This window comes from Ostrea edulis, chromosome 6 (assembly GCF_947568905.1).
Source record: "Ostrea edulis chromosome 6, xbOstEdul1.1, whole genome shotgun sequence".
NCBI classification, from domain to species: Eukaryota; Metazoa; Mollusca; class Bivalvia; order Ostreida; family Ostreidae; genus Ostrea; species Ostrea edulis.
Genome location: NC_079169.1, coordinates 7,932,942 through 7,952,838, shown reverse-complemented (window position 1 = coordinate 7,952,838; position 19,897 = coordinate 7,932,942).

The following is a 19,897-nucleotide window of genomic DNA, read 5'->3' as shown; positions in this document are numbered from 1 at the left end:
AACTTACATTTAGTTCAACTGCAAAACGATAGATTTTGAACAAAAATTTGATATTGTTAATTATGAATAGTTTAGAAATTGACTGTAGACGGGGAGCGTCCTGGACCTTTACGCACACGTTGATTATAATGTTATATTGGGCGGATACTAGTAACATATCGAGTGTAGTCCATTTTTATTTTGATTTCTTTCGAATTCTTTTTGTATCGTTTTCAACAACTGAAATATTTAAACAGGGAAGACAACTTTTTAAAAAAAAAAGCAGTAAATACGGTCGGACTTTAATTAGCAGAAAATGAAATTGTACAAGAGACCCAGATCATAAAAGCGGTCGTAAGCTTCTGTGGAGGCAGGTTTTCCCTTATGAAAAAAATTCAAACCAGGAGAGAACATCCTTAGTGGTCTTGATATATATAATCAACAATTCAGTCAATGGATACTGTTTTATTTTGGTGAGTTTTAAAAAGAGATGCTTAATTTAGCTTTTGTTCTATTTATGTATACTCTCCTGTGTGATGTTTGTATATACCATATTTATGTTATTCTGTTTCTGATGAGCCGTTTGGCTCAATGATAATAATGAACTTGAACTTAAATATAAAGGTTTGAAGAAAAATCGGCTTTCAAGGTCACCAATTACCAAGGAATTTGAAATGGATCGTCCCCATTTATCACTTACCAGGGGCAAGCAGAGTTTATTCTCAGATGATCAACGAATTGTTTATCACAGCAAGTGTAAACATGTAATTACATTAACATTTCTAAATTCATTTATAACTTGTCAGGTTATGAATCACGTTCAGTCAAATTAAAAGAGAATGTGTATGTAGTCGCAAGTCGCTAAATTGTTTCGCCATCTTTTTGCTCTGGGTTTGTTTTGATGCTTTTTGATTTGTCATCTTATAGCGTAGCATTATTTTCGTTATTTTGTCTTCTTTGGGGGAAAATCAGACTTTGAGGCACTTACTTTTGCAGGTACTTTGATGTAGAATTGTATTAGCTGATTTCCCCAAGAATCCTCTGTTGAAGATTTCTTTCGTCATTTGGTAAGAAATAAATGACAATTTTCAATCTCAAATCACTCTTATGCTTTTGTTCAGATATCAGACGACGGCAAAAAGGAGCTTTGGTGAGCAGAGAGTTGGGTAATAGAAGCTTGTAAACATAACACAGTGTATAGATGTAGTAGCTTTCCCCTCAAAAATACATGTAGGATTTCTCACCGTAAAATTGGATATTTAGATTTACATGTTCCTCCTGGGGTAAAAACTACAACCTAGAAGAACCGCCTCCCATATTTGGGTTTTGCCCTCCTGTTCTTTTTAAATTTAAATTTCAGGAAAATGTTTTACGGAAACGCAATCTGGCTTAAAATCAACTAATACCGCTTAAAATCAACTAATACCGTACGTTAAATATATATGTACAGTGTATATCAAAGTGTATATTTTCGATTAAGAAAAACAATGTTTCATTTTTGTCCTCTACTTTTATGGAAATGTAGAAGTATCAATAAAAGTAAAAAAAAATATTTTGGATCTTGCGTCGAATTAGATGAATATATAATTTAACTGAATATAATAACTATTAAGAGGTTCATTTCAGAAAGATAAGAATCAATATGCATTAACAAATATTGCTAGTTTTTATCAAAATTAGATCTTCATATATTTAATAGAAATCGAACTAATTCTAGAATATAACATTTTTGTGAGGGTTAATTTGGGTATAAAAGGGGAAAATCTCGTGGGTAATCTTGGTATATGGGGGATGGTTAGGGGGAAAGATATTAAACAACACCGATAAATCTTTTACCCGTCGGAATATGAATAAATACATGGAAAGATGGATGGATAAATGAATAAATGGACTATCATAGATAGACAGATGGAGGATCTATATGAATGAATGAATAAATGGACTATCATAGATAGACAGATGGAGGATCTATATGAATGAATGAATAAATGGACCGACTGTCTATCAGTTAAATTGAAATGATAAAAGAAACAAGAAATTAAGGTCGCTCCGTCCTCATGGGATGTCATAGGTTTTTGCAAAATCTTTATTTGATCAAACTTCGTGCATATTAGAAATATATCTTTTGAAGGAATTTTATTCACTGGGTATAATAAAATATCTGGTAATCTATTTGATACGAAAAAGTTTAGATTTTCTATGATAATCAATTATCTATATTAAAAAATTGTTAAGGGCAATAACTCATACTGGTATATACTCTATTACTCGTATGTCTAATGATCTCCCTGATATCCAAAATCAATTCATTTATATCTATACTAGCGGGAAAAAGAAACTGGGCATTATTTAATATATGAAAAAATAATAATAAAAAAAACAAAACAATTATTTTGTAATACTGTTAACAAATGTATTCGTTACAACATTTCATAATCCATTAATGTTAACGTCGAATAACGTCAATTTCAGCACACTCGAAAGACACTGGTATTCGAACTTGAATTAACAAAGTTAATAACGCGTGTGACCATCATTTGCATTCACGCATGCGTGACAACGGCGCCTCATTGATGCCACTAAAGTGTTCAGAAATGCTTGAGGGATATTGTTCCAGATGTTGGTTAAAGCCTGGCCTAAATCAGCCAATGTCACTGGCTGATTTGGTAAGCGGCGTAGACGTCGTTCCATTTCATCCCAGACGTGCTCGATCGGCGATAAATCAGGGTAAACAGCTGGCCAAGGCAAGACATCGACATTCTGTTGAATAAAAAAGTCCCTGACTACACGTGCAACATGTGGCCTTGCGTTGTCTTGCTGAAGAGTGATGTGATTTTGCTGTCTCTGTCTGAAGGGTATCACACGGTGCCGGATAATTACGTCTCGATAGCGTACGCCGGTGAGATTTCCATTAACAATTTGTAGAGGGGTCCTTCCACGTGCTGTTATTCCACCCCACACCATAACGCTACCTCCACCGAATTGTCGACGTTGCACAACACAAGCGTCCTGGTACCGCTCCCCAACGCGACGATACACTCTACAACGGCCGTCACTGCTATCCAAATGAAATCTGGATTCATCAGTGAACAGAATATTGGCTCAGTCCTGTATTCTGAATCGCAGATGTCGTCTGCACCACGCTAGTCTAGCGATACGATGACGTTGAAGCAGTATTGGGCGCACCACTGGACGTCTTGGTCTGATGTTGTGCTCGCGCAGACGCTAACGCACAGTTCTTGGACTGATTGGTCGAAGTGTAGGAATGCTACGAGCAGTCAAACTTGCTGTCTGGAAATGATTTCTCAGGTGCACATCTCTAATGTGGTTGTCCTGTCGACGCGACGTCACACGAGGACGCCCAGAACGTGGTCGATCCCGGGTGTTACCAGATTGTTGGAAACATCTCCATAATGACTGGATGGTGTTCCGATGAACTCAAAAGTGTCTTGCTACGATATTTTGTGCCATTCCAGCTTGAAGCATCCCAACAGCACGATTACGTTGGTTTTCGCTGAGTCATGACATGACAGAAGGTAAATTTTGTCAAAACTAAAGTGCTTTCCTTAACGAATAGTGTCCAAACAAACCTTTTACACTTATTACTCCAAACAGTATTGGCCAGTAACACTCGTGCGTACGAACACTTCAATAAACATGTGTTCACTAACCATGAAAAAGTCCGTGCATTTGAGTCGGGTACTATCTGATATTGTTAAAAAACATCACCTTTATCGATTGTTTAGATTTTTATAAATATGAACAAAAAATATAGAAAAATTATACTAAATTTTATAATGCACATTTTTTTCCCCCGCTAGTATATAAAGTAGCAGTTTTTAAAGGTGTTGAAATTAAGAAAAATCATTCTAACCAGTTTTTATTTGTATTTTTAACATGCTGTGAAAGGTAACGAATAGTGAGCAATCTCATAAATCCTACAAGCAATACAAAATAGATAGTTGGGCAAACACGGACCCCTGGATACACTAGAGGTGGGATCAGGTGTCTAGGAGAAGTAAGCATCCCCTGTTGACCGGTCACACCCGCCGTGAGCCCTGTATCTTGATCAGGTAAACGGAATTATCCGTAGTCTGTATAATGGAATGTGCAATTTTCTAATGTTGACATATACGTCTGTAAACGTATGTCTGACATCTTTGCAAAGGGGACAACAGATATATTTTTCATGGTTATAGATCAAATTAAACTATTTTAAATGGAAATTAGGTGGTTTTTTAACCATTATCATTGATATGTCACATGAGGGTGAGCTACCTTAAAATGCGTTTCATTTTAACACATGAAACCTCAGAGACACTGAAGACATATTGTTATTTTAGGAGATGATTTTGTTCTTCATTAACGCAAATATAACCATTGTAAAGAGCCGTGCATGTACAATATTAAGACATTTTCATCTGTAGACACAATTTCGTTGCCTAGAATATTATTCACTTCGTCATCACAAGAGCAATTTTTATCGTATATAAAACTATGATTTATGATGTGAAATAACGCTTTTTTTAACCAAAGACAATGAAATACCGCCATGCCTATATATTTTTTCACAGCAGTAATTACGTGTCTTGTGTGAATGGTATTGCCTTGCACTGGAGATCATCACTCAGCTTTTAACCTTAATTGAGCAACAGGATCTTTTACAACATTGTTGTGTTTTTAATATTTAGCTAGCAACTTCAATTAAACTGAACAAAAAATTATGGTGTTGATTGCTTAAAAATTCTTTTCAATACCACATATGAGGTATTCAAATATGTGGAATTCACTTTAAAGGTTGAAAACAACATAAATATGTTGATTAAAGATATTTTTTAAAAATTCATTTGAAAAGTACTGTAGTTATTACAAATGTTAATTAAATTTGAACAAAGCATATTTCAATTATATAAAGAAGTAGAATTCAAACATCAACACGGCATGTATTGTACATAGAGAAAAAACGGGAATGTAAATCATATTCAAATATTCAGATATTACTGTAAAATAACTCTATTTTAAATTAATGATGGTTGATTGAATCCCGACAGAAAAATTATGTATTTATGTTAAAGGGTAGTCGATATCACCATATTCATGATGCTACACAGTAATGATTTATCACACATATACATTAACTTCACCATGAACTTTTTGCGCTTGTTACCCATGTACAGTCGCACCTCCTATAAAAATGTCACGATGAAATATATTTATATTACTTGAATTTAATTCAACGGTAAAAAAAAATCCATTGCACTTTTATGTAATTTACACATACTTCATTAAAATGATTTTGAAATTTGCAATAATTTTTACAAAGGTTTGGAGTAGAAATAAATTTTAACTATATTTGAAGTGGTATTGCTTGAAAACAAAAACCACAACAGTTGCTCAGTTTCAAAGTGAACCCCAATGTGAAACTTTGAAACAATGTGTGCATTTTGGAATTGTCGTTTTTGTAATGTTTTAAAGCTTAGGGGCGCCATCTTATGGACACGACAAAATATTTTGTATGGTACCGGGACCGCTAAAGCATTGTGGGACACTCGCAATAGCTCAGTGGTTAGAGTCCTAAAGCATTGTGGGACGGTCGCGGTAGCTCAAAGGTTAGAGTGCTAAAGCATTGTGGGACGGTCGCGGTAGCTCAGTGGTTAGAGTGCTAAAGCATTGTGGAACGGTCGCGATAACTCAGTGGTTAGAGTGCTAAAGCATTGTGGGACGGTCGCGGTAGCTCAGTGGTTAGAGTGCTAAAGCATTGTGGGACGGTCGCGATAACTCGGTGGTTAGAGTGCTAATGCATTGTGGGACGGTCACGATAACCCAGTGGTTAGAGTGCTAAAGCATTGTGGGATGGTCGCGATAACTCGGTGGTTAGAGTGCTAAAGCATTGTGGAACGGTCGCGATAACTCGGTGGTGAGAGTGTTAAAGCATTGTGGGACGGTCGCGATAACTCAGTGGATAGAGTGTTAAAGCATTGTGGGACGGTCGCGATAACTCAGTGGTTAGAGTGTTAAAGCATTGTAGGACGGTCGCGATAACTCGGTGGTTAGAGTGCTAAAGCATTGTGGGACGGTCGCGATAACTCGGTGGTTAGAGTGTTAAAGCATTGTGGGACGGTCGCGATAACTCAGTGGATAGAGTGCTAAAGCATTGTGGGACGGTCGCGATAACTCAGTGATTAGAGTGTTAAAGCATTGTGGGACGGTCGCGATGACCCGGTGGTTAGAGTGTTAAAGCATTGTGGGACGGTCGCGATAACTCGGTGGTTAGAGTGCTAAAGCATCGTGGGACGGTCGCGATAACTCGGTGGTTAGAGTGTTAAAGCATTGTGGGACGGTCGTGATAACTCAGTGGATAGAGTGCTAAAGCATTGTGGGACGGTCGCGATAACTCAGTGATTAGAGTGTTAAAGCATTGTGGGACGGTCGCGATAACCCGGTGGTTAGAGTGCTAAAGCATTGTGGGACGGTCGCGATAACTCAGTGATTAGAGTGATAAAGCATTGTGGGACGGTCGTGGTAACTCAGTGGTTAAAGTGTTCGCTTTGTGGGTTCGAAGTTCACTTCCACTTGAGACATAAAAAAGAGGTAGTGACTCCTCCCTCGTCATCCGTTAGGTATTTAGAACTGAGAGTCTTTCAGATGAGGTCTCCCTTGTCGTGGCAGGTATTGACACGTCTTTCAGATGAGGTCTCCCTTGTCGTGGCAGGTATTGACACGTCTTTCAGATGAGGTCTCCCTTGTCGTGGCAGGTATTGGCACGTCTTTCAGATGAGGTCTCCCTTGTCGTGGCAGGTATTGGCACAATACAGAACTCTCACTGTTACGGCTCAGGACGCCATGTATGGGGCTCACGGCGGGTGTGACCGGTCGACAGGGGATGCTTACTCCTACTAAGCACCTGATCCCACCTCTGGTATATCAAGGGATCCGTATTTGCCCAACTCTCTATTTTGTATTCCTTAAAGGAGTTATGAGATTGATCACTGTTCGTCATATTGACCTTTTCTAAATTAAAAGCTCGTCACCTACAGTTGGTGAGGTATCGATTTAAGTGGAAATTTCCAAAGGGGCGACAAATAAACATACAAAAGGCGTATTGAAAGTATTCCTACACCTAAGGCACAAAGTTGGACCTTAGGAAATTTATAACTATGTATAGATTGTCTACAGATGATACCTGGACAGAGAATGCATAGAAACTGATGTGTGTACCGTCACAGCTACTCGTTCGTTTTCTGTATAGCTCTGTACAGATCTTACTCTTGGACATTATTGCTTTACAAATCTGACGTGAAAAATTTTAAGTAAATTGCAATTAAGGAAAGTATAGTTAATAACCTTGAATTAACATTGAATTTGACTTCTTCTTTTATAATAATACCATATTTATATAGCACCCTTTTCATACACTATGTACGCTCAAAAGTGCTTCCTTTGAAATAGATTTCCGTTTCGGTTCCATTTCCAGATAAAATCATTGATACAATGAATGTTATTAAAATTATTTGAATTGTGTGATATTTCAGTCGTTCCTTGCTTAAAGGATAATACGTTTTCATTTCCTAATCATTTTCTAGTGCATTGTTCATTGACCGTAAGTCTTGTGAGAAAATATACATTAAAGAACATCTATATGTGACAAAAATCCTTGTTGCAGATTTTTCTAATTCATATGCATTCTTCAAAGGTAATCAAGGTACAAATATTTAATGATCTTATTTATAAACTATTCTGCTAATCTTTGTTACCCTGTGCAAGAAATAGCAAGCTCTTTATTACTCTGCAGTGGTATATACATACATTCATGGGGTTTAATTACGGATTAATAACGGTAGTAGGCTTACTTGTAAAAACTCTTCCCATTGGTTAATTTGAATGCAATCACCTCAGAGATTTAAACAAAGTATTCTATTGGCTGATGTGTTCATGACAATTAACCTGACAATACCTGTACATGTCGCTTATTAACATGTATACAGCTGTTTGATAGCCATCCATCACTCCCATAATTACATGTGCCTTATTTGACAACATAAGAATGTAAATTAAAGATATTTATAACTTTGTAAATAGGTGATGCATTGTTGAATAACCTGTGACTAAGAAAAACTAAATGTTTAGAGAAGATTATTCAAATATTTGTTAAACAATAAACTGAAAGCACCAAAAAGAGCGACAAATAAATTTTAATCAATCAATGATTAAAATCGTGTGGTTTTGACAAGAAGGATACGTGTCCAGGCTTTGATGTTACATTATGGAAGTGCAATGATTATAATTCAAAGTAGTTGTGACTGACACGAAAAAAGACGTTATGTTCACAGACTTGTGACAACGAACACCATGGAGTCCCTGACCCTTAACGAGTCCAACTCTAAAGTAAAAAAAAAAACCCAGACAAAGCTGTCAAAATCTTTAGGACGTCTTAGGTATCATATCATACAAAATATTCCTAACAATCAAATGTTTTCTGCTTAATCATGCTTGTATTATGCAATTTTCTATAAAAAAAAGTCATTCTTAGGAAGGACATTATGCATAATAAGATAGAATGAACATATAACTGATGATTAAAGGTCATCATGTCGAGGGGAATAGCTGATTAGGTCAAGAAAGAGCATTTAAAGACATCCCTCGGTCAACAAATTATGAATGTAATATTCAAAAGAGCATATTATTTGTGCCTCACGAATTTGTTACTGTTTTGTATCTAATATTCAAAAGAGCAATTAAAATGTAATAAGAAACGTTTGTAAAACACATATGCCCCCCGTGGTGCAAAATTGAAAAAGGTTATACATATGCATCAGTGCCAAAACAATTCAAGATATTTAGTAGACAGTATCTTCCTATGCCCAGAGTGGTTTGATCCTTGGTATTTGACCATGTGACCTAAAAATCAATAGGCATCATCTACTCTTTAGGATGTGCCAATGTATCATGTTTGATGTCATAAAGCGAATGATTCTTAAAATATAGGAGACATTATATTACCATGTCTAGATGGACCATTGACCATGTGATTCAAAATTAATAAGGGTCATATACTCTTTAGGATGTACCAGTGTACTAAGTTTGATGTATGTTAAACAAACGGGTTCTCAAGATATTGAGTTGACAATATCTTCATATGTCCAATTTGACCCCTGAACATTGACCAGGAGACCTCAATATAGGTCATTTATTCCTTAGGATGTACCTGTGTACCAAGTTTGATGTCTGTCAAGCAGAGGGTTCTCAAGATATTGAGTAGAAAGTATATCCCTATGTCCAGTTTGACCTTTGATCATGTGACCTCAGAATCAATAGGAGTCATCTCCTAAGGTCACACTCGCCGTAATCCTTGTATTTCGATCAGTAAACAGAGTAATCCGTAGTCAAAATCAATGTTGTGAAAGTGTTTTAAAAAAATGAAAAAGTTACAAACAGCAAATTGCAAAGGTAAAGTAACAAATTAGAAAGGCACAATAGAATTATAAAATGAAACAATGTATTGTAATAGTACAAATAACACGTTAGAAAGGAACATTCAACAATTAATAAAGATTTAACACCCTTTTTAAATACATATGCAACAAATTTCAAAGTCTAAATGACAAACTATAAATAAATGCACAATAACAAATTATCAAGGCACACACACCATATCATAAAGATACAAATTATCCAGACACATACAACACTTTAGAAAAGTACACACAAAAGTACACATAACACATTGTTAAGGTACAAGTAATAAGTTATAAAGGTGCAAACAACAAGTTATAAAGGTTCAAACAACAAGTTCTGACGGTATAAACAACAAGTTATAAAGGTGAAAACAACAAGTTATAAAGGTGAAAACAACAAGTTATAAAGGTGCAAACAACAAGTTATAAAGGTGCAAACAAGTTATAAAGGTGAAAACAACAAGTTATAAAGGTGCAAACAACAAGTTAGAACGGTACAAATAACAAGTTATAAAGGTGCAAACACCAAGTTATAAAGGTGCAAACATCAAGTTCTGACGGTATAAACAACAAGTTATAAAGGTGTAAACAACAAGTTATGAAGGTGCAAACAGCCATTTATAAAGGTGCAAACAACAAGTTATAAAGGTGCATACAAGTTATAAAGGTGAAAACAACAAGTTATAAAGGTGCAAACAACAAGTTAGAACGGTACAAATAACAAGTTATAAAGGTGCAAACAACAAGTTATAAAGGTGCAAACAACAAGTTATAAAGGTGAAAACAGCAAGTTATAAAGGTGCAAACAACAAGTTAGAACGATCCAAACAAGTTTGTAATGGTGCAAACAGACAGAAAAAATCCCACCTGCTTCTCGTATGCTTTAACTGACGATAATTCGCATTTGTTTTTCATTTTGAGGAAATGATGCTTCATATATTTTTATAGTGATTTTCTAGAATATGTTAATTGCTAATGTCATTGAAATATCTCGAGAAAACCAAACGGGGACTTTAACGAAAGTTTACTTATTTGATTTCAGAACATTAAATGAGGCAATCTTGATTAATTGATTGATTGAATATTGTTTAACGTCCCTCTCCAGAATTTTTCACTCATATGGAGACATCACCAATACCGGTGAAGGGCTGCACAGTTTAAGCCTATCACGGCGCTTCCGGCCATTGAGCAGTGAGGGTTCTTTAGCGTGCCACACCTACTGTGACACGGGACATCGTCACCACCTATTTTAACAACTTTGGTCTGTCGCGGCCGGGATTCGAACCCCGACCTTCCGCATGCGGGACTCGGGAGACAATCTTGATTTCCTAGATGGCAAGACGTCAATACACATGATGATGTTAAGAGAAAATGTGAAATGAAATTTCTCTGGAGTTTCTCATGGACATTATGTCCGAAGTCTTTTGTGATTAAGCCTTCCAACAGTCTGTTGGAAATTTCTATGGGCAGAAAGCGTGCTTCATTACTAGCTGATCTGTATTAATATGAGGCAGAATCATTTATAGAATTTAATCAAAAGCTTCTACAGGAGATAGAAAAAAATATCTTGTCGTGGCCATCAAACCAACATGTAAATATATCAACGACGTTTTATGTATTAAAATAATCATATGTTGATTTAATATATCTGGGTGAACTCGAAATAAAAGTCGCCAGAGTCTTCCATGTCAGCTTCATATTTCAATTCCATATTTTATTGAATATAGCATATCAGCGGCAAACTAACAACACAACTCTCTGACAAACGGCATGACTTCAGCTTCTCCGTCACCAGGTTCTCATATTTGTATATCAATAATCTATTATCACCTACATACCGTGTTTATGTATCTCAACTGATTCGATATACGAGAGCTTGTTCTGCGTATAATCAATTCTTAAATCGAAGTAGGCTACTGACAAATAAGCTACAGGGCTTTCAACAGTCTCGTTTAAAGTCAGCATTTCATAAATTCTATGGTCGTGATAATGCAAATAATTGTTTGCAAATACACGTTATTACTGAGTCGAATGCTATCTGACATGTTCCATACCAATTGTTAGATCGTTCTTTACATATCGATTTTGACTACGGGTTACTCCATTTACTTGATCAAGATATAAGGCTCATGTGATCGGTCAACAGGGGATATTTACTCCCCCTAGACATCTGATTCCAACTTTGAAATGTCCAGGGGGTCTGTGTCTGTCCTTCGCCTAATTTCGTATCCTTTATAGGATTTATGAGATTGCTCACTGTTTGCTTTTTTCACTTGTTCATTCAATATAAGTCTATGACAGTTCCCAGTTGATAGTAAGGCTAAAGCCTTTGCAGATTTAAGGTACATAAAAACACTAAGAAGTTTTTGTCGATTAGGTGAAGGTGTAAAACCAAGAGAGGTGATGTTTTTATGAACGTTATAGAACTGCATTCAGTACTGTACTTGTGAAATTTAGAAATTAATGACCTGTCATACACCGTGTAGATTGCATATTCTGTAAAATCCCCTTCATAGAGATGATATTAAGAAAGGTTATACCAGATTTCCTTCGTGTATTTCTCCGCTTCACATCAAATTCAGGATGTTCCAAAAACTGCTAAATTTGTAATATTGATAAGTTACACCAGTCAGTTTACAGGGAAACGTATCGTTCATCCCATTAATCAGGAACCTGTTTTTTCAAATTCTAAATTGTATTACATCTATTTTAAAATCTTGAAATATGTTCAGACAATACTGATATTCCTTAACAATCACTACGATTTTCGTCTTTTGTGTGTTGGCCCGTGATCCCTATAGTATATTGAATGTTCACAATTACATATATACAACTGTGATATCTATAGTATATTGAATGTTCACAATTACATATGTACAACTGTGATCCCTATAGTATATTGAATGTTCACAATTACATATATACAACTGTGATTCCTATAGTATATTGAATGTTCACAATTACATATGTACAACTGTGATTCCTATATAGTATATTGAATGCTCACAATTACATATGTACAACTGTGATTCCTATAGTATATTGAATGCTCACAATTACATATATACAACTGTGATTCCTATAGTATATTGAATGTTCACAATTACATATGTACAACTGTGATTCCTATAGTATATTGAATGTTCACAATTACATATATACAACTGTGATTCCTATAGTATATTGAATGCTCACAATTACATATGTACAACTGTGATATCTATAGTATATTGAATGCTCACAATTACATATGTACAACTGTGATTCCTATATAGTATATTGAATGTTCACAATTACATATGTACAACTGTGATATCTATAGTATATTGAATGTTCACAATTACATATGTACAACTGTGATCCCTATAGTATATTGAATGTTCACAATTACATATATACAACTGTGATTCCTATAGTATATTGAATGTTCACAATTACATATGTACAACTGTGATCCCTATAAACACGATTAATGAAATAATCTTAAATGATACGAAATATTGATGCAAATGTACAAGACGTTATAACCACATTCAGATTATTAGCATGTAAAATGCAAATTATATGCTTTGACACAATTAAGTTTTTTTATGACCGACATTTAGGGTTTTAAATAAGATATTGCGTCATGGTGTACTATTTTGAAATTCAAAATCCACATTCTACATTTTATGATTCGTGTTATATGAATGACCTCAAAAATGAATAGGTCGACCCTTTCACAGCCTAAAAAATTGTAATAAAAAAGTTACAAATGCACTTTCAACGCTTTTATCCGCATTGGTGACGTACATACAGATGGATAAGCATTTCTACTGTGATTGATAGTCACATAAATTCCTGTATATGTTGTTGAATTTCCTTTTTAATACCTTGTAGTTACATGCTTAGTCTTTTATATTTTGTTGGTTTTTTTTTCCTCTCCTGCTAATTGCTGTACGAGAAAATAATCATTATTGAATAAGGTTACAAGAAGTGACATCAAAATCAGCTATACGAACACAACATCCTCAGTCAGTTCAACTCTTATATAACCTACTCGTCACCTCAGTCAGTTCAACTCTTATATAACCTACTCGTCACCTCAGTCAGTTCAACTCTTATATACATGTAACCTACTCGTCACTTCAGTCAGTTCAATTCTTATATAACCTACTCGTCACGTCAGTCAGTTCAATTCTTATATAACCTACTCGTCACCTCAGTCAGTTCAATTCTTATATAACCTACTCGTCACCTCAGTCAGTTCAATTCTTATATAACCTACTCGTCACCTCAGTCAGTTCAACTCTTATATAACCTACTCGTCACCTCAGTCAGTTCAACTCTTATATAACCTACTCGTCACGTCAGTCAGTTCAATTCTTATATAACCTACTCGTCACCTCAGTCAGTTCAACTCTTATATAACCTACTCGTCACCTCAGTCAGTTCAATTCTTATATAACCTACTCGTCACCTCAGTCAGTTCAACTCTTATATAACCTACTCGTCACCTCAGTCAGTTCAATTCTTATATAACCTACTCGTCACGTCAGTCAGTTCAACTCTTAAATAACCTACTCGTCACCTCAGTCAGTTCAATTCTTATATAACCTACTCGTCACCTCAGTCAGTTCAACTCTTATATAACCTACTCGTCACGTCAGTCAGTTCAACTCATATAATCTACTCGTCACCTCAGTCAGTTCAATTCTTATATAACCTACTCGTCACCCGGCTTTGAGTATGCTAGTACGTGAATGTCACGTTATGATGCTTTGAGATCGAGATACGTTTTCGGACTACTGAGGATCATTTCATCTACTGATTTAAATCAGGGTTGTTTTGAGAGAATATGGGTAAAATCCCTTTAAAAAAAATTTAAGTACGCCCATATAATCACTATTACATGTACTTATATTGGAGGACTTATAGAGTGAGGTTATTGGGACTTACTATTTATTTGATTACGCAGATCGGTATAGTTATTGAATATATATATATACAAAGCACTAAAATGACCAACGACACTAATAACCGGATTGTCTAGATTTTGACAATCTGGTTGTTCGTGTCGTTGGTCATTTTAGTGCTTTGTATAATTTTTTGTATTTGACCTTGTATCCATGTTGTGGATCCGACACTTTTAGGTATCGGTTGTTGTTGGAACTTAGTGCTTTTATTTATATATACCAGGTACCTAGGAGGAGTAAGCATCCCCTGTTGACCGGTCACACCCGCCGTGAGCCCTTTATCCTGATATATATATATATATATATATATATATATATATATATATTTGTTGTAAATACGTTTGTAGATTAGTGTAGTTGTAGTGCTAGATGTATTTATATGTAGTTTTTGTTATTATGCTCTGTTGATATTGACCACATTATGTAATTCTTTTCGTTTGTCCTGAAGAAGGGACGGGGCGTCCCGAAAATTTGACAATCTCGTTGTTCGTGTCTTTGGTCATTTTAGTGCTTTGTATAATTTTTTGTATTTGATCTTGTATCCATGTTGTGGATCCGACATTCTGAGGTATCGGGTGTTGTTGGAACTTTAGTGCTTTTATATATATATATATATATATATATATATATATATATATATATATATATATATATATATAATAGGCCATATCCTGATAAAGCAGAGAATCTAATGCTACACCACTGTTGAATTGGCGTCCGAAAGCGTATCTCGATCTCAAAGCCGGAAATCTGAATTCCGGAAATAGATCTGTTCGTTGGATTCTTGTCATAAAAGTTTTAAGAGCATTCCTAAGTACTTAATAGCATGTGTATTGTTATGTAGTACGTGTGAACTAAATACTGACATGTAATCTAGATTAAATTCTAAATATTCTATTTTTAGAACGATGTTTGGGAAAGTTCAATCGAAAAGTGACGTAATAAAATGTGTGCGTGTATTGAATACTTTCTAGACATAGAATATGCTAAAAGTATGTCTTAGTATAGATAAGCTGTAAATATTGTTGTAATAGGCACTATACAGAGTTACACTGGATATTATATTACTGGGGGTTAGACTTTAAGGACAGCGTTGTAAACATGCTTATTCTCGTGTGTGTAAACAACGCGATAAACGAACAACTGACACTGCTTTGTGAACTTTAGTTAATCATTACTTTTTTACTGATATATTTTTCTGGAAATAATTTTTCAAATCTTTTAAATCCTGTTAATGATTTTTTTTTTTTTTACTGGGATTGACTTTATTCTGGCCAATAACGGAATGGGTGGTGGTGTGGTTTTTTTTTTGGCTTCGCCGACCATTGATATTTTAAAGAATGAGTTGATTGCATTTGGTGGGTTAGAGCTTAAACATTCTATATTCTCGTGTAAATCCGGGTTAGAATAGATCTTCAGTACCCCTTGCTTGTCGTAAGAGGCAACTAAATGGGGCGGTCCTTCGGATGAGACCGCAAAAACCGAGGTCCCATGTCACAGCAGGTATGGCACGATAAAGATCCCTCCCTGCTCAAAGCCCGTAAGCGCCGAGCAAAGGCCTAAATTTTGCAGTCCTTGACTGGAAATGGCGAGGTCTCGATATGAGTGAAGCATTCTCGAGAAGGAGGAAAAACAATATAAAATCAATCAATAAAATCCCAAAATATCAGAGCTAAGGTTGTAGATAAAACATTAACAGGAGAAAGAACTGAACGTGTAAAAATGACAGAGTTGGAATTTCATTTTGAATTAGAAAAAATACAATTAGAGCGGGAGAAAATGAAAATAGAAGATGAAAGAGCAGAAAGACAAAGAAAATGAAACAGAGGAATTATAATTTCAGCGATAAAATGAAAGAGCACAAAAATGGAAAGAATTTGAATTGGAGAAATTAAGACCTTCATCTCCCCTTTAACAAATCAAAGGAGCATTTTACTATTTAATTAAGATCGCGGTCTTCATCTTGTCCTAGTCTGAACTCTCAGATATGCCTAGCAGTGAGTACACTTCAGACATTATGCTAATCAGTACATTTTGAAAAGTTAACTGAACTTCTCGTGGCCATTTAAAATTCTCTGCGTCTTTTTGAGGAAAATATTCATCTTTTGATTTTTTGTTGAAATTATGACACTAATGAAAGATGAAGATAACGAACAGTGATCAATCTCATAACTCCTATAAGCAATACAAAATAGATAGAAGGACAAACACGGACCCCTGGACACACCAGAGGTGACTAAACTAATATTTTCAGCTTCATCAAGTTTATGTTTGCCCTGTTACCTTGTAGAAGAGTTTCAGGATTGTGTTCATCAAGATTTATGAACACCCTTAGAAGAAAAGAATGTACTCTTGAAGACGTTGAAATTACTGCTGATTCACTCATAAAAAGAACCTTTTGGCTAAATCTCATACTTTTAGTAGTTTATCTAAATAAAATGTTCATACTCTGATAAAAAATACATTGTCGCTAGCCAGGGTTACTTTCTTCGCCAAGCAAGACTCATCATGAAAACGAAACCCAGAATTAAAAAAAAAATGCAGTTTATATAATATATGGGGCCGAGTGGTTAGAGCATCGCGCTCAAAATCACACGGCCTCTCACTTCTTTCGGCGCGGGTTCGAATCCCGCTCGCGCCGGTATGTGAGAAAGTTTCCCAGTTTACTTTCGGAAGGTCGGTGGTCTCTTCCCAGGTACACTGTATCTGGGTTCTCTCTTCCATCAATAAAAACTGGGCGCCACCAGATAACTGAATCAATCAATCAATCAATCAATTAATATATATATATATATATATATATATATATATATATATATATATATATAGAAAGAAAAGTAAACGTCTCAAAACTTTAAACTACATGTAAAAAATTACTTTTTTCTATATGAAATAAGGACCGGTTGCGGACTTCGTAACCGGGAGGTCGTGAGTTTGAGCTCCGCTCGTGCCATATATACCTAAAACTTTAAAATAGGTAACGATTGCTCCTTCGCATAATGCTCGGCATCTTGAAGTTTGGATATGACTTAAAAACAGAGGTCTCATGTCGTGACAGGCGTTGGCACGATAAAAAAAAAAAACCCGATACGGCCCTGAGTGTTAAGCATCGGTCTAAATTTATGGCACTTCACCTACAGCTGGTGACGTCTCAAAATGAGTGAAAATTTCTCGACGGAAAGTATTGAGAGGTGGAATTCAAGATAACGAATTAATAGCATCTTTGTAGGAGTTAGGGTCAGGTGCCAAGGGGATGTAAGCATCAGCAGTTGATCGGCCACGCCATCCGTCAAATATAAAGGTGGATTACAGCAGCGCATTAAAATAAACGATCTTCACCCCTCCGAAAATAAAGTACATGGCAAATATATTACGTACAAGGTTTTTGGCGCCTTGCTATGAAAGTAAAGCAGTCAAGCCTCCATATTGTCTAATCTTGGATGACGGGATAATTACTCGTTTACGTTATTAATTTACAAAATTTATCGTTTTATTATCTTTGATGTCCTGATGAAATGATCCTCAGTTTATTATGTCTTGTTTGGATCTTTGACCTATGTCATCAATAATTTTGTTTACAACTTTTAAACAAAGGGTTTCTTAAACTCAGACTGGCGTCGGCATTGAAGGTTACATTCGAGAGATAATTCAAAACCGCTCACAAACTGCTTGAACTTCTGATGTAAAAGGAAAATATTTTATAATCATTTATCAAGCCTTCAGATGTATTCGTGAAAATAGTCCCATGGTAATTTATATAAATTATTCCTTGGATATCGTTTTTGAATGAATTGATTTCACGAGAAAATAAGAATGTTGCTTGTGTAGTCCTCCAGAACACATTTGTATTTTAAAATAATGTATAGTAATGTATAATTTTCTACCTAAAAATTATCAACGGCGGTATGGGCAATGAAAAGTAGTTACAATATACACGTGTACATAACAAAACATTCGAAAACAGCAATAAACTGTATATGTACCTCTACATCGATACGAGACTATCCAATACTTAAAAATAGCATTATCTGTATACTAAAATATCTATAACTACGAAATTAACACTATCTCTACACCAGGCTAGCTAAAACTAAAAACAATATATAAATAGCGAAAGCTGCTTAATTACTTCATTGTTCTTACTAGGTCAAACCCTGGAACTGATAACTAACAAATTCGTGACGAATGAATTCCAAAACGCAAATGATGTCATCACACATCGATGATCCGTTACAAAGTAAGTTAAACTAACACGAAAAACAATTGAAATTTTCTATAATTTACAATAATTTGATAACAATAACATTCTACATTTATACAGGGGAGCATAATTAATTTACAAAACTAGTTCACGCTGAGGTCTAGCTGCAAATCTGTAGCTCTCTGGGAAAATATTGGGACAGAGCTACAGATCTGACAGTAGCTCTTTATGAAAATATCGGGACAGTAGCTCTCTGGGAAAATATTGGGACAGAGCTGCAGATCTGACAGTAGCTCTCTGGGAAAATATCGGGGCAGAGCTGCAGATCTGACAGTAGCTCTCTGAGAAAATACCGGGACAGAGCTGCAGATCTGACAGTAGCTCTCTGAGAAAATACCGGGACAGAGCTGCAGATCTGACAGTAGCTCTCTGGGAAAATATCGGGGCAGATCTGTAGCTAAGTGTGGTCCTGAAAACACGGACAACAGTGATATACTATAAATAGACTAGTTCTTGGTTGGTGAATATTGTTTATCGCCCTGCTTGAGAATTTTTCACTCATATGGAGACACCATTGCCGGTGAAGGGCTGCGAAATTGAGGCCTATGCTTGCCGCTTATGGCCTTTGAGCAGGGAGGGGTCTTTATCATGCCACACCTGCTTTGATCCGGGCCTCGATTTTGACGATCTCACCCGAAAGACCGCCCCATTTAATCGCCGCTTACGACAAGCAAGGGATACGGAGGACCTACTCTAACCCAGATCCTCACGGTATTAGAAAAGATTTAAGAAATAACGCGTTGATGAAGTTTTCCGTCCAATTTTTCCTATGATACCGCCATCAAGAAAAGAATGATAAGATTAATTTCTTATCATTTAAAAAATATTTTAAAACATTGAGCTAAAATAATAAAACATGATTTTGTATTTTAATTCACACGACGCATCAATACACAACATGAAGTCAAAATCAGGTTTTCTTTGATTAAAAAATCAAACGAATTTTCCAGCCAATCAAAAAAAGTTAAATACATAGAATATTTATACACACTTAATACGAAAAAGATTGTAATGCTTTTGATTAGAACAGTGTGGAATTTTGCTCATATATTTGAAGAGGCCGCTATTATTCAAGATGATCATCATTTGCTTTATTAATCTATCACGTCAATCAAAATGCGTGTTTTGTGTACTCTTGTAAACATAATATGATTTATGTGCGTCACGTGACATGCTGCGTGTGCAGATTTATATATAAGTCGTTCTATGACAACAAATCAGTAATGTGTGGTCACATGTTGTTTATG